Genomic DNA, 16,437 nt, shown 5'->3' on the forward strand with positions numbered 1-16,437 from the left:
ATAAACATTGTCTTCGTAAGATTCAGCTGTAGTCCTACCTTTCCACACTCACGGTCAAAATCAGCCAGCATTTGTGCCGCGTGGCTGATGTTTGGTGTTATTAAAACAATGTCATCAGCAAAGCGGAGGTGGTGTAGTTGCCGACCATCTATCTTCACTCCCATTCCTTCCCATTCCAGTCGTCGCATGATGTTATTGAGGGTCGCACTGAAGAGTTTCGGTGAAATGGTATCACCCTGCCACACCCCTCTCTTGGCATCAACGATCACTTCTTTGTAGAATGGTGAGATCCTGGTAGTGAATCCGCAATACAGCTCACGGAGGATCTTGGTGTATTGGGCTTGAATGCCCTGATTGGCTAGGGCTTCAATGACCGCTTCCGTCTCAACAGAATCAAAGGCCTTTTTTAAATCAATGAACGTTAAACAGAGCAGCATCTTGAACTCCCGAGAAACCTCAATGAGCTTGGTTATCGTGTGGATATGGTCGATGGTGCTGAATCCTTTGCGGAACCCGGCTTATTCGCATGGTTATCTTTCATCTAGTGTTCTGCCAATCCTACTTAGGATGACTCGAGTGAATAACTTGTAGATGACAGACAATAGGCAGATCGGGCGATAGTTGCCAATGTCAAGGATGTCTCCCTTCTTGAACAGTAGTACGGTCCTGCTGGTTTTCCAGTGGGACGGAACCTTGCATTCAGACAGGTAGCGTGTGAAGAGCCAAGCCAGTGTATTGATGAGTACTGATGGCAGGTTCTTCAGGTGCTCAGGTCTGACCTTGTCTGGGCCAAGTGCTGTTCATTTCTTTACTGACGAAATGGCGTGTCGGATTTCGGAAGGGAGAATGTTGAGAACGACATATCCATCCTGTGGAATTTGGTATGTCGGCAAGTGGACATGGCTATTGAAGAGATTTGAGTAGAAGTCATGGATAATCTTCTCCATTGCTGTTCTGGAGGATGTGATGAATCCATCAGGATGTCGGAGGGCAGTCATCTTGGTCTTGTAGTTGGCGAAGGACAGGCAGGTGTTACGAATACTTTTCCCGGCTTCTGCCACTTCTACCAGCACTTCTGCTCTTCTCTCTTTGAGGTCTTCCTTGATCGCATCTCTGCACTGCTTTGCGAGCTCGGACGTTAGCTTGCGGTTGCCTGAGAGGCCAATAAAATCTCAAGGTCGAACTAGGCTGCCACAACGAAGGAAGACAAAAATGATCATCTGTACTTTCAGTGCACGTACGCTAGCATCAGATGCATCCATCGAAGACCTGATGGTATAAGCACGAAAGATCAAGTACGACATCATTGGTCTGACCGAGACAAGAAGGCATGAATCTAACCATGCCGTTTTTGACACTGGAGAAGAATTGTTCCTTGGAACATGCGATAAAAGAGGTGTTGGAGGCGTCGGTGTCCTTGTCAACACAAACTTGGCCAAGAGCATTGATTCATTCGAATGCCTAACAACTGGAATCGGACGTTTACATTTGAATAGATGTGGCTCACTGCCTGCAGTTTCTATCTTCATTGTCTACGCACTGACATCTCATTATGATGAAAGAGAAATTGAGAAGTTCTACATGGAGCTGGAGAAGTTCTATAAAGAAGACCACACCTTCTACAAGATCATTGTGGGTGATTTTAATGCCAAGATAGGACCGAGAAGATCAGCTGAAGAACTTCACATTGGGACCCATGGCCTAGAATGGAACGAACAGGGTGAGAGACTGTCTGAGTTCATCATGTCGACCAAGACCATCCATGGTAACTCACAGTTCCAGAAGGCAGAATCTAAACGTTGGACATGGGAGTCTCCCGGTGGACGATTCCACAACGAAATAGACCACATCATATTCAATCGACGGTTTTGCCTGACCGATGTCGCTGTTGTCCCAAAATTCTGAACGGGATCAGACCACCGTCTCCTTCATGCAAAATTCTACTTCACAGAGCAGGGAGAAAGGGCTGCAAAGTTTAAAAAGAGAACTCCCAGAACGACCACCAACTGGGAGCTCTTTGGCACTATTGTGGCAACATGGGAAGATGCCATTGTTGACAACATTGATGAGGAATACGATCGACTGGTTCAGCACCTCCTTGATTGTGCGAGGAACAACAAGAGAGAGATAGACACAAAAAAAAAATGCCTGTCTTCGAAAACTCTTGAGCTTATTCGCCAACATGGTTTGGCGCATGCCTCAGATATCTCCACTAGCATACCCAAAGGTAAATTAGAGATATTTTTCCCCAGAAATGTACATCTTTCCTACCAAATTTTCCCTATTGTAGATAAAGGCAATTTTGCTCTTCTAGAGGTTCAGGTCAAAAATCCTTAAAGCAATCTTTGACTTTTCTGTAACCTTTACCCAATTCTGAGGAAATACTTTCAAAATCTGAGTTATGGGTCACTATTCACCAATTTTACCACTACACACATGGTCTAATCATCATCATCTCTTGCCTGGCTTACTGCAATGTTCTCCTGATCAATTTCCCTGATTCCCCTTGACTACTCTTTCAAAGTGTAGATCATTTTCTGACATTCTGTATGATCCTTTATTAAACATTATTTTCTGTATCTTTACATGCATAAAAGAGATCAGGGGTAGGGTACTAGGGATGAAACCCAAGGCATCATGCATACAAGGCATATCCTAACATATCCCCAGCCTCGCATTCTTCATAGAAGAGTTTGTGGTGATCCCAGATATGCTTAAATGCCACCCCAAAGTAGAGTGGTGCTCTGAATGTGTATTGAATGAATTAATGCTTTTGCAATGTGCTTGTCATTTTTCATCTAGTCTGTCAAGAACAAAGCAGAGCAAGCAGACACTGGCCTACTAACTGACCACTCATGCAATTTTTATTTTAATCCCACCAGTCAAATGACTAACTTAGAATCAAAGATTTTACTGTTTTATAATGACATCTGCCTTCATTGTATACCCTAAATGGAAAAGATGATTATATTTTTATTAGGGGGGACCTGGGGGAGAAATTTTGGACTACACCCAGCAGTACTAAGGGCTTACTCATGGCTCTGTGCTCAGAGATCACCCTGGTGCCAGGGAACGAACCTAGGTCAGCCATATGCAAAGCAATTGCCCTACCTTCGGTACAATCACTCTGGTTCCCAAGATAACTGTCTTTAACAGGCAAGCTATAGTTTAAAACATATTTAAAACAAAATTTTCTCTCTGAAAAGAAACAGAAAAATACTTTATAAATTCTTTTTTCATTCTTCTAGCTCATGTAAATAGAAATTCTGAGGACAATTGGATTGTTCTGACTCATTTTTTTCCCATTACTTTCTAGAAAGTACAGTGATGTCATTATTCTCAATTACTGTGGTTGATTCTGATTTTGATATTTTTCCAGCCATTATATAGAATGCATATAATTTGCAAGTCCAATTTCATGTATTTTCATTATAAATGTTTTCTATTTTCCAGACTATAATATATGAAACATGACAGCATCCTTTTGAGTTTTGATAATCCACACCTCCAGCCAGCTCAAGACATTATTATTAATTTTTTCTATTCAAAGGAAACAAGGATAATTTTTTAATTGAATTATCATGAGATACATAGTTACAAAACTGTTCATGATTGGATTTCCAGTCATACAATGTTCCACCACCCACCCCTCCTCCAGTGTACATTTCCCACCATCAATGTCCCCAATATCCCTCCAACCACCTCCCCACTCTAGCCTGTCAGGGACTTTTTTTCTTCCCTCTCCCCTCTTCATTCTCCCCTCTTCCTGCCTTACCTCCCTTCCTCTATTTCTCCCTCCCTCCTCCTGTGTCTCCCTCTCCCCGCCCCCTCTGCATTATGGTTTGCAATACAGATAAGAGACCATTAGACCATCATGTTTCGTCCTTTTCCCACTTTCAGCACACAGCTCCCATCCAGAGCAATCACTTCCAACCATCATTGTCACAGTGGTCCCTTCTCTACAGGATAACTTTTTTATCATTATCCAATGTTGAAAATTATTGAAAAATCTAGATATTAAACCTATAACTATACAGATATGCTTGCAAATATCCTGAAATTTTATTCTTTTTAAACAAATTTCCTGTGATCATGGGAGGCTTAACTTTAGAGTCCTCTTCCTAGAATAGAATTTTAAAACTGCATCTTCGTATAATTCTTTGGGCTTTATAAATATTAAATAAATTCCCCCACATTTTCAGGAAATGAGATTAAGAAGAAGCAATATAGAAGGATAAAATTCGTCCAAAACAGAGCAACCCTTTTCTCTAATACAAAAAGTATCAAGTTCAGAATCCTTAAGGAATCAGGGAAATAGAAACAAGTCAAATGGTCTGATGGCACAGAGCAGTAGTTGATGGTTTCTGTGGCGTCATAAACATCCCTGACCTCTAGATAGCAGAAGCAGCTGCTGCTCAGCCAAAGTTGGGGAGAGAAAGTTACAGTGAGAAAACATTGGCGTTTGCACACTTTTTACATTTATATACATATATGACTTTAAATAGAATGGCCAGAAATCTAGATTTTTAGGAGAAGTTTTATACCGTATATGCCAAACTAAATGTATATAAGCAAGGAGTTTGAAAAACCAATAAAGAATTGTTGAATATTCACTACCAATTAGAATTAAGTGTTCTACTTCTTCTAGCTTTAAAGCACAGCTTAACATATTTCTCCAACACAGCATCTGTAGTTATTGTTCCCTGAGTTATAGTTGTTAGTAGACTCTATGTGATGTTTCTTTCAACCATTAAAGACCGATAACATGCTAACTAAGGTACTACCCACAGGAATCCAAGATAAAGTAAACAGGGAAATTTCTGTCATGCAGAATATCTACATATTGCCTTTAAAATCCCTTGCTGTTATCACCCTAGAATCTTTTGTCAGGGACTTTTTTTCTTCCCTCTCTGAGAAACCTGCCACAGATACATGAAACTACAAGTCTGAAAAGACATGCGGGAACCACATGGGGAAACCCCTTGCTTAGACTACTTACTTTGATATATTCACCTCCCAACCATTTGTGCTTTTTTTCCCTTCCCCTCTCATGTTATGGTACATCTGTTACTATGGAAACAAGTGGCACCCAAGAATTGGGAAGAACTGAACATAACCTCAGCTTTCACAATAAAAATCAACTGATGTTCAAAGAGGGGTGACATCATCAACCCAACATATTCATATTAGGTTTAGAAAAACAGAATAATATGTTTAAACTGTACTTATTAACCAATCCTTAATTTTAATATTTTTCAAGAGACTCAGTTTATTTTCTCTTTTGTTGGAAATCTAGGCCCTAGTTTATTATTTGCTTCTTTAAAGGTTTCTAGAGTATATAGGACGTCTACTTTATACATCAATTTTACAATTTTTGCCTCTAACCTGGAACAGTATGTCTTAAATTCCATGCAACTTTCATGTATAGAAAGTATAAAATACTGGTGTACAATTTTAAGGACTGATTACATCATTACTAGTTTCTGTTCTAGAAGTTTTAAAAAAAGTTTTTGATGGCGGGGGGGGGGGGGGGGGTTTGAGGCCACACCCAGCATTGCTTAGGGCTTACTCCAGGCTCTGCACATTTCAAGAATTTTCAGACAATCATGACATTTGTCTTTAGCATTTGGACTCATATTTTCACCGAGGTAGCAACTATTCATTCACAACAATTTATCAGAGATATGATATGTATCATAAATCTAAGTACCAGAGATACAAAGACAAAAAGAGACAAAATACTGCTAAAAAGAATTCTCAGTCTTATACGAGAAGAGAGTCAAGTAAAACGCTGAGATTAAAGCTTTGAGAGACATAACCCAGAAGCATGCTGGGAATTAAGAGGATAGGAGTAGCAACTAAAACCTCATGGGAAGGGGGGCGTTTCGGTCCGCCCTTCACGCCCTACCGAGGCCACCAGTTGTCCCCCGCTAGCGGCTCTCCAGCATGGCCACGACTCCAGAGCACAGAAACCAATTTCTTAACTATCTGACTTTCAGTAGAAATACTTCCAGGGTCAATAAGTAAAATAGCAGAAATCCAAAACCAACATATAATTCTTGAACCCAGCTGTAGAAAGCAAATCACTTCACAATGCTTTGTCAGCATGTCTGATTTGGGGGGGGGGGGGTAAACTCTAAATAATAGTGGTGAATCTTTTATTGAAACAATGAATCTAATCAAAGCAGATAGAGTGTTAACTAGAATTCATCTGCCCCACAGGGACTGGGAGGGGTTGGGGGTGGGGTTTTATTGGGGTTCTTCATGGTAAAAAATAAGTTTTGGTAAAGGGAAATGTGCTTGATATTTGCATGACTGAGACCTAAACCTGAAAGCTTTGTAACCTTTCCCATGGTGATTCAATAAATAAATAAATAAATTAATTAAAAAAAAAGAGGATAGGAGTAGAAGGAGTGGTAGCTAATAAGATTTCATCAATTTATTTGATAGATTCTAGTAAAATTTTGAGGTCTCCAATCCACCTTGAATTAATTATTGTCTATGGAGTTTCTTGGCAGCTGTCACAGTAACACTAAAACATTAAAAAATATGTATGCATACCTATGTTCATTGCAACACTAAGTGTGGAAATAATCCAAATGTCCAACAACAGATGATTAGAAAATGTTGTTGTATATATGCAGAGTGATATATTACATAGCTGTATGAAAAAATAAATCCTGAAGTTTCTTGCAATTTGGATGGAATTAGAGGACATTGTGTTAAGTGAAATGAGCCAGAGAGATTACAAATACCAGGTAATCTTACTCATTGTGTTATATGGATAAACAAAATAAGGGAACTGACAGAATGAGTACAAACCCTTGGCCTTTGAAAAACTGAGGTTACCAATCACTGGAAAGAAGAGGGGGACAAAGAAGTGGGCTAAACATGACAAAAGGACAGAGGTAGAGGGTCTGGGACACTTTGGTGAGAGTGAAATGACTCTCAAACCATGAAAATTAATATTATTATAATCATGTTATAAGCTATAATCAAAAATTAAAAATTAACATTCCAATGGATATAGATCCATGGGGGGGTTGGGAAAAGACAAAAAGAATGGATATTAGGCTAATATAGGTCTAATTGAGAAATGCTAAGGGGAATGGTAGGGTCACAAGGGAGAGCATGCATAAGAAAATTAAATGAATGAAATGTAGGAGCTGTAAGTTATGAAAGAGAGAGAGAGAGAGAGAGAGAGAGAGAGAGAGAGAGAGAGAGAGAGAGAACATGAACTCTACTTGGAGAAAAAAGAAGATAGGACACAATGTGGAAGTAGGTATTGTCTTAAAACCTCTTATAAAAGAACTGTTTAACTCAAATCATAAATAACTGTTATATATTATTGGAAAATCCCTTTCATTGTTTCCATGTCTTTAAGACCTAGGGAAGAACATTATCCTAAACCCAAAAGGCTGAGGAAAGTATTTTACATTCGGTATATGCAAGATTTATTTTTCTTTAACCCCTCCTCATATATTAGTGTTTATATTTTTAGAGGTTAAATTATACCACGCAACAACAAGAGGAATTTTTCTTTTAAATAGATGAAATACACATTTTCCACTCTTTCCTTGCCAGGACATTCTGCTCTTAGGTCAGTAAATCACAGTGCTAAGCAAGGAGATAATGGAGTGGACAGCTAAGAACAATTAAGCAGAAAATCAGTCTTACACAGGCATTCATAGCATGATCCAAATGACCTGACCAGTACTTAAGAACAAAGGGAGCAAGTTCTATCTAGAAAATAGCTAGTTTCTTAAATGGTATGTCAAATTTGAATTTGAATTTGAATTGAAAAGTGAAGCCAAAACTGTCATCTTATATTTCACACTGAAGGTAAAAAGAAATGACTTCTCTCTCCTCTCTGTCTCTCCCTCAGTCTGTAACTGGTTATTACATGAGTGGAGAAACCAATAATGTTTGGATAAACTCTTCTTGATGGATATGGACAGTAGGGTAATGGAGGGACAGGGATAAGAACCAGTGTTTTATACAAAAAACAACAACAACAAAAATAACAGAAAAAAAAAAGTGTTCTCTTCATTGCCAATTTACCTTCACATCAGTGACACAAATGGCAATTTCCTGGAAAACTGGTAAAGGAAACCCAATTACTAACAACTTTTTAAAATATAAGCTATGGGGCCAGAGCAATAGTACAGAAGCTAGGGTGTTTGACTTGCACACAGCTGACCCTGGTTTGATCTCTGACATCCCATAGGGTTCCCCAAGCACCTTCAGGTGTGATCCCTGAGTACAGATCCAAGAGTAAGTCCTGAGCCCAGCTGGATGTGACCCCAAAACAAACAAACCACACAAAAATAAGGTATATTTCTGATACAAGCTACAAATTCTGATTTTGATCATTTAGCAAATCATAATACTGAAACCTGTTAAACAGCAAACACATTACACAAACCAAAATTTGCATGAATAGAAATGATGAATCAGAAAATTTGAGAGTATTGGAAGGTCAACATGGGTTGATTAATGCAGTGATTTTTTTTAATTATCAAAGGTTCAAGGAGTCCAAGTAAAACTTTTATTCTCAGACGCTGAATTGCACTATACTATGGTGTTTATAGAGTAGATTTAGAAGAGTCAGGGTTTGTCTACTGTCCGCAGCTCTATTTAAAAGCTTGCTACTTTGCCAATTCCTGTCCCATTCCGAGCCAATTCTGTTAGCTACCAGATAACCTTCTAGCAATTTTTTTTTTGCCCAAGTTAGACAGTATTTCTCATTTGCATGCAAACCAAGAGTCACTGCTGTTACACTTGGCAGAGCCCCTAACATAAGGTAATCAATGAATGTTTATTACATAAATGAATAATTATGACATGACTATGTATCACTACCATATTTGTAAAATAGTGTTAATTTTTCTGATTCATAAAAGATGTTATCATTCAATTTTGAAAATTTCAGAAAAATATAAAACAACAAAGTAATTGATATCCACATTTCTATCACTCAAGGATTGCCAATGCTTTATTTTTGTTCCAGTTTTTTATATCCCTATACAATATCCCTATACAATATTTCCATTGATAAAACATACTACTGCAGTGCAATGCTGCAATGAATTGATTATTTATACTTAAAATCATAGTGAAGTCTGCTCCAGGTCACTAATTGGCAAAGAATCACTTTTAATACTTCAATTTTTAAAATTTAATGTATTTTAACTAATCCAAATTTTTAGTTATATGGGATTTTTAATTATATTATTGTAAATAATAAATAATCTTCTCTATAAATATCTATACCTACTTCCTTAGAAAAGAATAAAATTAAAAAGCAAGAAAAATGGTTGTGTCAAATAATTTGAAGTTTTAGAGTTCTTCAAAAAATATTTGCAAACTATTTCCACCATAACAGATAACTTATATCATATAACCCTTCCTCCCATTGCAAATGAGAATATATTTCTCATTGTATCTTTGCCATCACTGGGTATTATTTTAATATTATTTGCTTTTTAATAAATAAAACATGGCATCTCATTTTGGGGTTTTTTTTGCATTTCTGTGATTCATAGTAAAAATATTTCTTTAAATAGGGCTAGAGCGATAACACAGCAGGTAAGGTGTTTGCCTTACATGTGGCTACCTGGGGTTCTATCTTCTGCATCCTGTATGGTCCTCCAAGCCATACCAGGAGCAACCCTTAAGTACAGAGCCAGAAGTAACCCATGAGCACTTCCAGGTGTGGCCCCAAAACAAAGAAATAAAAACCTTATTAAATGAGCATTGTTCTTTTTATTACTTCTTTTTAAATTATTTTGAATTATTCAGATAATTGAAAAATTCCATTGGGATGATAATATCTACTTATTAATATGTAAATGTTTTTCACTGCAACATTACCTATTTTGTCAGGGTAGGTGTCAATATTTTTCTCTGTGATTATCTTCTGCCTTAAATTTTTTATCTTTTGCATCCAAACGTTTATTATGTATTGAAGGGACAGGAGAGATAGTAGAGTGAGTAAGGCACTGGCCTTGCACATGGTGACCCCAGGTTCAGTCCCCAGCACCCACAACAATTTGTGAATGATTTCTGAGCACAGTTCCAGGAGTAAGCCCCAAGTTCCATCAAGTATGACTAGAAATTAAATAAATAATTAGTATAAAATATATTCTTTTATACATATTCTATAAAATCTATCTTTTGTTTTGTGGCTATTTCCATTCATTTTGTGTTAAAAAAAAAAAGTCCTTCCCCTAAAATTAGTTAAATTTTCTACTTGCTCATTTTCTACTAGCTTAGTTTCTCACCTGCAACATAAAACTTCCAATTTAATTGGAATTTAGTGAGTCATGTAAACAGAGATTCTTAATTATGTTTTCTCCATACTTAGCCAACTTCCTTGACATTTTTGTGAAATACTTCCATTTTAAAATGTTTTCTCCATCACATTTATCTTTCCAAACACTGAGTATCACTCTATGCTAGGCTATTAAACTTAGCTATAAATTATTATGCCCACAGTACTTCTAGAAGTACTATAGATTGGTGTCTGATGATCATGTTTTTATTTATAAAAGGGAAAATCACAACCATCTCCATCTATACTCATTTTCAAAATTTTCTTAACTTTGGTCATAGTTATTCTTTCAGGTGAATATTAATATAATTTAGTCAAACTTTCCCAATAGAGATATATGATTGAGTGGCCAGAGTTTGCCTTGCATGCAGCTGACCCAGATTTAATACCTGGCATTCTATATTGTTTCCAGAGCCTACCAGGAATGATCCCTGAGGGCAAAGCCAGGGCTAAGTTCAACAACAGCAAAAAGACTATATGATTGATATTTTTAAAATAATCATTTTATAGTGTCTTTCTATCTAAGAATAAAGTATGCTTTCACTTGTTCATTTATATCTGAGTAAGATGCTATACATTTCTACATAAATCTTTAGATAATTTTTAGCATTTCTGAGTATCATAAGTACATTTTCTATTTTTCCAAATGATTTATTTTGGATTTATAAGTAGAATGATTTTCTGATGTATTTGGTTGATAAGTATAGTTTGGGTAGTCACAGTTGTGAGCATACACTTTATATCCAACCATTTACCTAAAACTTTTTATTTCTTTAGGTTTTTGTTATTTAATTTTGCATTGGGTATTTTAAAACAATATCAAGATGATGTCCGATGTGTGGTAACTTAGGTGAAAACTTACACTTAAAATATTCAATTATTTTAAAAACACCTTTTTATGAGAATAATTTTTAAAATCATAAAATTGGGGCCATCCATGAAATCAAAATATAACCTATGTTCCTGAATTGAACTACAATTTATTTCCCTGGAGTATTCATTCTTGCTATTCAAAACTCTTCAAAAAGGATTCTGAATAAGAAAGACATCAAGTCACTTTCATTTGGATTAAACAGAATCAAGCAATTCAGCTGGTGACTAAGAATTTTGACAGCCATGGAAGACAAAGAAACACACAGGGAACTTATTCACCTATAGAGAGCAATTCATCTCTCATTTTAACCCCAGAGATGAAGCCAGGATGATTTTTTAAGTAGAAAAGGATCCACCTAGATATATTCAAAAAGCAACTGTGTCCTTTTCTACAGATCTGCATATTCTTTTTTCCCCCAAATAAGGATAAATTTACTATGTTAAAATAACAGGGTAATATCTACTAATTATTAATTCAAGTATGCTGTGCATCCGATACAGGATCAATATATTACTGGGAAAGTCTAAAGGGATAGCTATAGTAAAAAGTAGGAAGGCACTAAAGAGAATCTGACATATGACAGAAGTTCAGTAAATTCTATTACCATTACACTTTATATGGTTATCATTGCTATTGCTATTAATCTTGAAAAGGCTAAAAGTCCATTTCCATCATCTTACTTGGGACTAGCAAGGCAAATACAAATGTCCAATAAATACTCATGAAATGTATGTTGAGAGACAGTTAACAAAAGTCTCAGTTGCCAGAAAATATTTTGACTGAATCCTTCGCTGCTAGTTTTAAACCAAATCGTAGAAGATGGATTTGTTAAAGCCAAAAACATTCCTCTCTGGAAGTGAAAACAAGGTTCCTAAAATGTTCTTTCAGTACAAAGTTTGGGGCAGGGGGGAAGTTTCTGGAGAAAAATAAGATTTAAATTGCACATAAAAATGCTTGAAAGCAGAATTTCTTCTTTCAAATCTTTTGTTGGACACCTTCTACATGCAATGCACTAATAAATCACAGAGTTTGCAGACATCAAATTTAAAAGATATCAAATTCAAAAGAGCCAAACAAGGGGCCAGAGTGATAGAACAGCAGGTAGGGAGCTTGTCTTGAATGCAGTCATCCCAGGTTTGATCCCCAGCACCACATATGGTCCTCTAAGAGTGATCTCTGAATACAGAGCCAGGAGTATTCCTGAGCACCGCTGGATGTGGCCCCCAGACAAAAAGAGCCAAACAAAAAGAAAACTGAAAATTGAGATAAGTGATTGATATGGAAGAAAAGTAGTAGGATGATAAAATATTTGAATTTGGTGAAGTAGGAGACCAATGAGGGTGAGGGGGTACAGCTTGGACAGAGTAAAGTCTCTAGGAGGAGGTGCTCAGGATGTTCAAGGAAGGGACAGGTGTGATAACAGCAAGAGGTAAAGATGCCCAAGAGGAGGTTGGCCAAAGCCCCAAAGCTCTGTGAGTTTTTGGAATCAGTCCTAGGTGTGTGGACGCATTTTGTGAAGGAAACTGACATTATTCTGTCTGTTCTGGATGAGAAATTGGAAGGGCTAGGCAAGAATCCAGGGGTCTTGACAGAAAGTTATGCTTGTAGTCCAGGGGAGAGTTGTCTTGACGTTTGATGGCTGATTGGAGGACGGAGGGGGAAAATCTATTAATTTAATATGGAGATGTTAACATAAAGATGACATGTATGACATGACTAAGTGGTTATTGAATCTTAAGGGTAAAAGAAATGGAAAAAAAATGTCAAAGGTGATTCTTCAGGCTCTGACTGAGGCAACGCTAATATTAGCAAAGCTATTTATCAAGAAATACTAGATAAAGGTGTTAAGATTGTGACCTTTTATTGTCATTGTCATTTTTACTAGACTTTCTGTTCATATGTTTTATGTTGTTTTGATAAGGCATCAAAAGAAAGGCAATATTTTAAAATCCACTTGGAAGTGAGTATAACATGGAGGTTTGGGATTGTCTACATGTTGAAAGTGAAATCTGGCATTTAGACTACATAAGACATATGTAAGGTGTTCTGAATGCTACTGATCCCTTCCATGTTTAGGCAAATAAAATGTCAAGTAGCTGGATTAAACTATCTTTAAAGTATTTCCTGAATGCATAGTACTCTAAGCTGCCTGCTCATATGCAGTATAATATTAATTAATATTAATATAATATTAATGTTCTGAAAAACGGATCATAGGAATATTGGTCTTCTGGGCTTAATATCGTCATTCCTGTTCATTCACATACATATGCAAAAGTCATGCCCTCCTGGAACCTGTAAATGTGACCATATTTGGAAACAGGGTCATTGCAGATGACAGGTGAAGATGAGAACATAATGAACAGAGTAGATCTTAAATCTACAGTGTATAATCTTATGATGAGGAACTTTAGACACAGGACAGACACAAAGAAAAAAGATGGTCATGTGAAGCGGAAGCAGAAATTGGAATTCTGCTCTCACAAGTCCAGGAACGTTTTGAACAACCAGCAGCTGGAAGAGGCAAGAATAGATGACCCTAGAGACTTCTCAGGGAACATGGTCCCACCAATGCTTTGCAGAACTGAGATATTAAAAACAATTCCTGTTGTTTGAAGCCACCTAGTTTTTGGTAACTTCTTATGGCAGCCCTAGTAAGGAGAAATGCATGAAACCACACTTCTGAACCTAATTAGTTGAGTATAGCACATAGTAGACATTCAATAAACACCCACTTTATTTCTTATAATGATCACTACTTGAAATGTCTTGATGGCTTACATTATGGGTAATCCTGATATCTACTCATGTGGGTAGGTCTTATCTTTATTCCTAGGCTTATTTTGTACAGGAGGAGGAGGCTGAAAGTTTGGAAGTTAAAGAGCTTCCAAACAGATCCCAAGGGTAACAGTGGAAGAGCCAGAGGTCAAACTCAGCTCTGTCTCATCACCAAGATAATGGATTTTTCTTTTGCACCTGGATCATTTTAGCAAGTGACAGAGTAAAAGGAAGACACTGCCAAACTGTTTTCAATGCCTACAATTAAAGCCCACATTTAATTGCAAAATAAGTCATTGGGAAATAATATAGCCAATCTACAGTCATGCACAGTAAAAAGATCAAAATTTGATTCTAAGATCACTGCTGTCAATGAACTTGCCATCAATTTCCTATTGCTTCCATTAGCAGTGCTACTGCTTTGCACATATGTATTGCAAGTCAAGGTATTATCATCAGATAGGACAGTTATAGCTTTGTATTATTGAAATCCTAAATCCTAAAGCATTTACCATCTTATTTTGATGATACTGACTCATTCATGCCACTTAAAGAGACCATAAAAATAAATAATGTAAACATGAAGGGAAAGTGTCTCTAAACTTCATAGGCACAGATGTCCCTCCCTTAAATTAAAAAGCAAAAAAAAAAAAAATCTAAATTTACTTTCTCTCTCCAATTCACTGAGTTGTGCAGCTGTATACAACGAATAAGCAAACATAAGTTAAGGGTGTCATTATGAAGCATCAGTTTCATAGAATTCTAGTGCAGGAAAGGCTTCTCAAGAGTTCCTGCTCAGCTGGACTCAGGTAAGATTTTACTTGCCACCTAAAAGAAAAATCTGAGAGATGTCGAGTAACCTAAGACACTATCTTTTAGTAGAATTCTATGGCATGCCAGGTTCCCCAATTTCCCCCAGAGTGTAATCAACTGTCATCAACTATTAATGACACTTTTCTCTGGCTTTGTATCAAGTTCTCTCTCTCTTTTATTTTAAAGATTATCTGGTGTAAAAAGAGACCGCCACACATAGCCCCAATGATCCAAATTCTCTGATATCTCATGTTGAATTAATTCATATCTCATGTCTGAAGTGCAGGAGCACGTGCAGGCACAACACACACACACACACACACACACACACACACACATACACACACACACACACGGGTGCTCATGCGCTTCTTTCCCAAACTGGCCACTGATGATCTCTAGACTTTTCAAGTTTACCCCAAAGGAGGCTGGCATCACACACAATTTTGACAAGAGTTTTGAACCAAGGTCCTCTGTCCACGGCGCTGCCCACGAACATAAGTTCTCTCTCCACTCCAAGTCACCACGCATACATACACCAAGGCAAATAACAAAGGAACACATAACCCAATAAATGCTCAGCTACAGCATCTCTCATTGCGCACCTGCTTAGAGACAAAAAAAAAAAAAAAAACATACGGAATCCAGCTCTAGCAAGATGTCCAACACTGCTCTGGAGAAGCAAGCATCGTGGCACCCCCTGGGTGTGCGCGGCTGTATACACAAAGAACTGGTGCTGGGCTTGCCAGCAGTCCTGGGGACCAGCGCGCTCCTCGGACTGGTACCAGGGCTTCTCCCTTAAGCCCTCCCACCCAACCGAATGCAACTCTCCTTTATTTGACCCGTAGAGAGCCCCAAATTGGAGGGTAGCGCAGGGCTGTGTGTGGCGGGGAGAGAAGGGGGTGGGGGTTGAGGGAGAGGCGGTCCCCGCATCCCTTTTCTCCAGCCAGCCGGTCCCCCCGCTTTTGGGCATCTCCTAGGAGATGCACAATTGCGCGCTGTCACAGACGTCCGCTTCGCATCCTCTCCCGGCAGAGCAAGATGCCTGGGGTCCCAGCCGCGCGCATCCTCCCCCCCCCCCCCCGCCCCGCCGGCGCCCCTCCCTGCACCCACATCCAGCCGGGCTCCCCGGCCAGGAGTGCTAGCCTACCTGGCGGCTGGCTGTCAGCGAAGCGGCCGTGCCTACCCCCTTCTCCGCTGCTACAACGCTCGGAGCGCCATGTTCCCGGTCTCGGCGGGCGCACGCCGGGCAACTACTACGGGCTGGGTAGGGGCAAGAGGGGCGGGGGCCAGCGGGAGGGGGTGGTGGGCAGAGCCCAAGCTTTCTACTCTCCACCCGAGCCTCCCCCCGGCTACTGAGCATGCCCAGCTCCACGACTTTGCCTCTAGGACTGTCCACGCTCGCACGCAGCTTGCTCCGGGTTTTCGTGGCAGCCGGCGGGAGGCGAGGCTGGAGCAGCTGCAGGGGGTGGGGGTGGAGCGGCGGGCTGGGGGGTTGGGTCGGAGGGGAGTGTCTGTGTGCCTCGGAGCCCCAGCTGGAGAAAGCCACCTTGAGCTAATCCAATCACACTGGGCTTCAGCCCACCCGGGCGGGGCAGCTCCTGCACGCCCCTTCCCCACGAACTCCGGGTCGGGGGGA

At 39.0% G+C, this 16,437-nt stretch overlaps 1 protein-coding gene across 1 annotated transcript in view; it reads right to left on the minus strand.

Annotated features, from left to right (window-relative positions):
- PAK5 (p21 (RAC1) activated kinase 5) overlaps nt 1–16,190 on the minus strand; it is a 340,402-nt gene extending 324,212 nt beyond the window's left edge. The window contains exon 1 of the mRNA XM_056121629.1: nt 15,949–16,190. The gene's annotated coding sequence lies outside the window, so the exon portion shown is untranslated. The remainder of the gene's footprint in view (nt 1–15,948) is intronic.
- Between the last annotated feature and the right edge of the window lie 247 nt (nt 16,191–16,437).

This window comes from Sorex fumeus, unplaced genomic scaffold (genome assembly GCF_029834395.1).
Source record: "Sorex fumeus unplaced genomic scaffold, SorFum_2.1 ptg000044l, whole genome shotgun sequence".
Taxonomy (NCBI): domain Eukaryota; kingdom Metazoa; phylum Chordata; class Mammalia; order Eulipotyphla; family Soricidae; genus Sorex; species Sorex fumeus.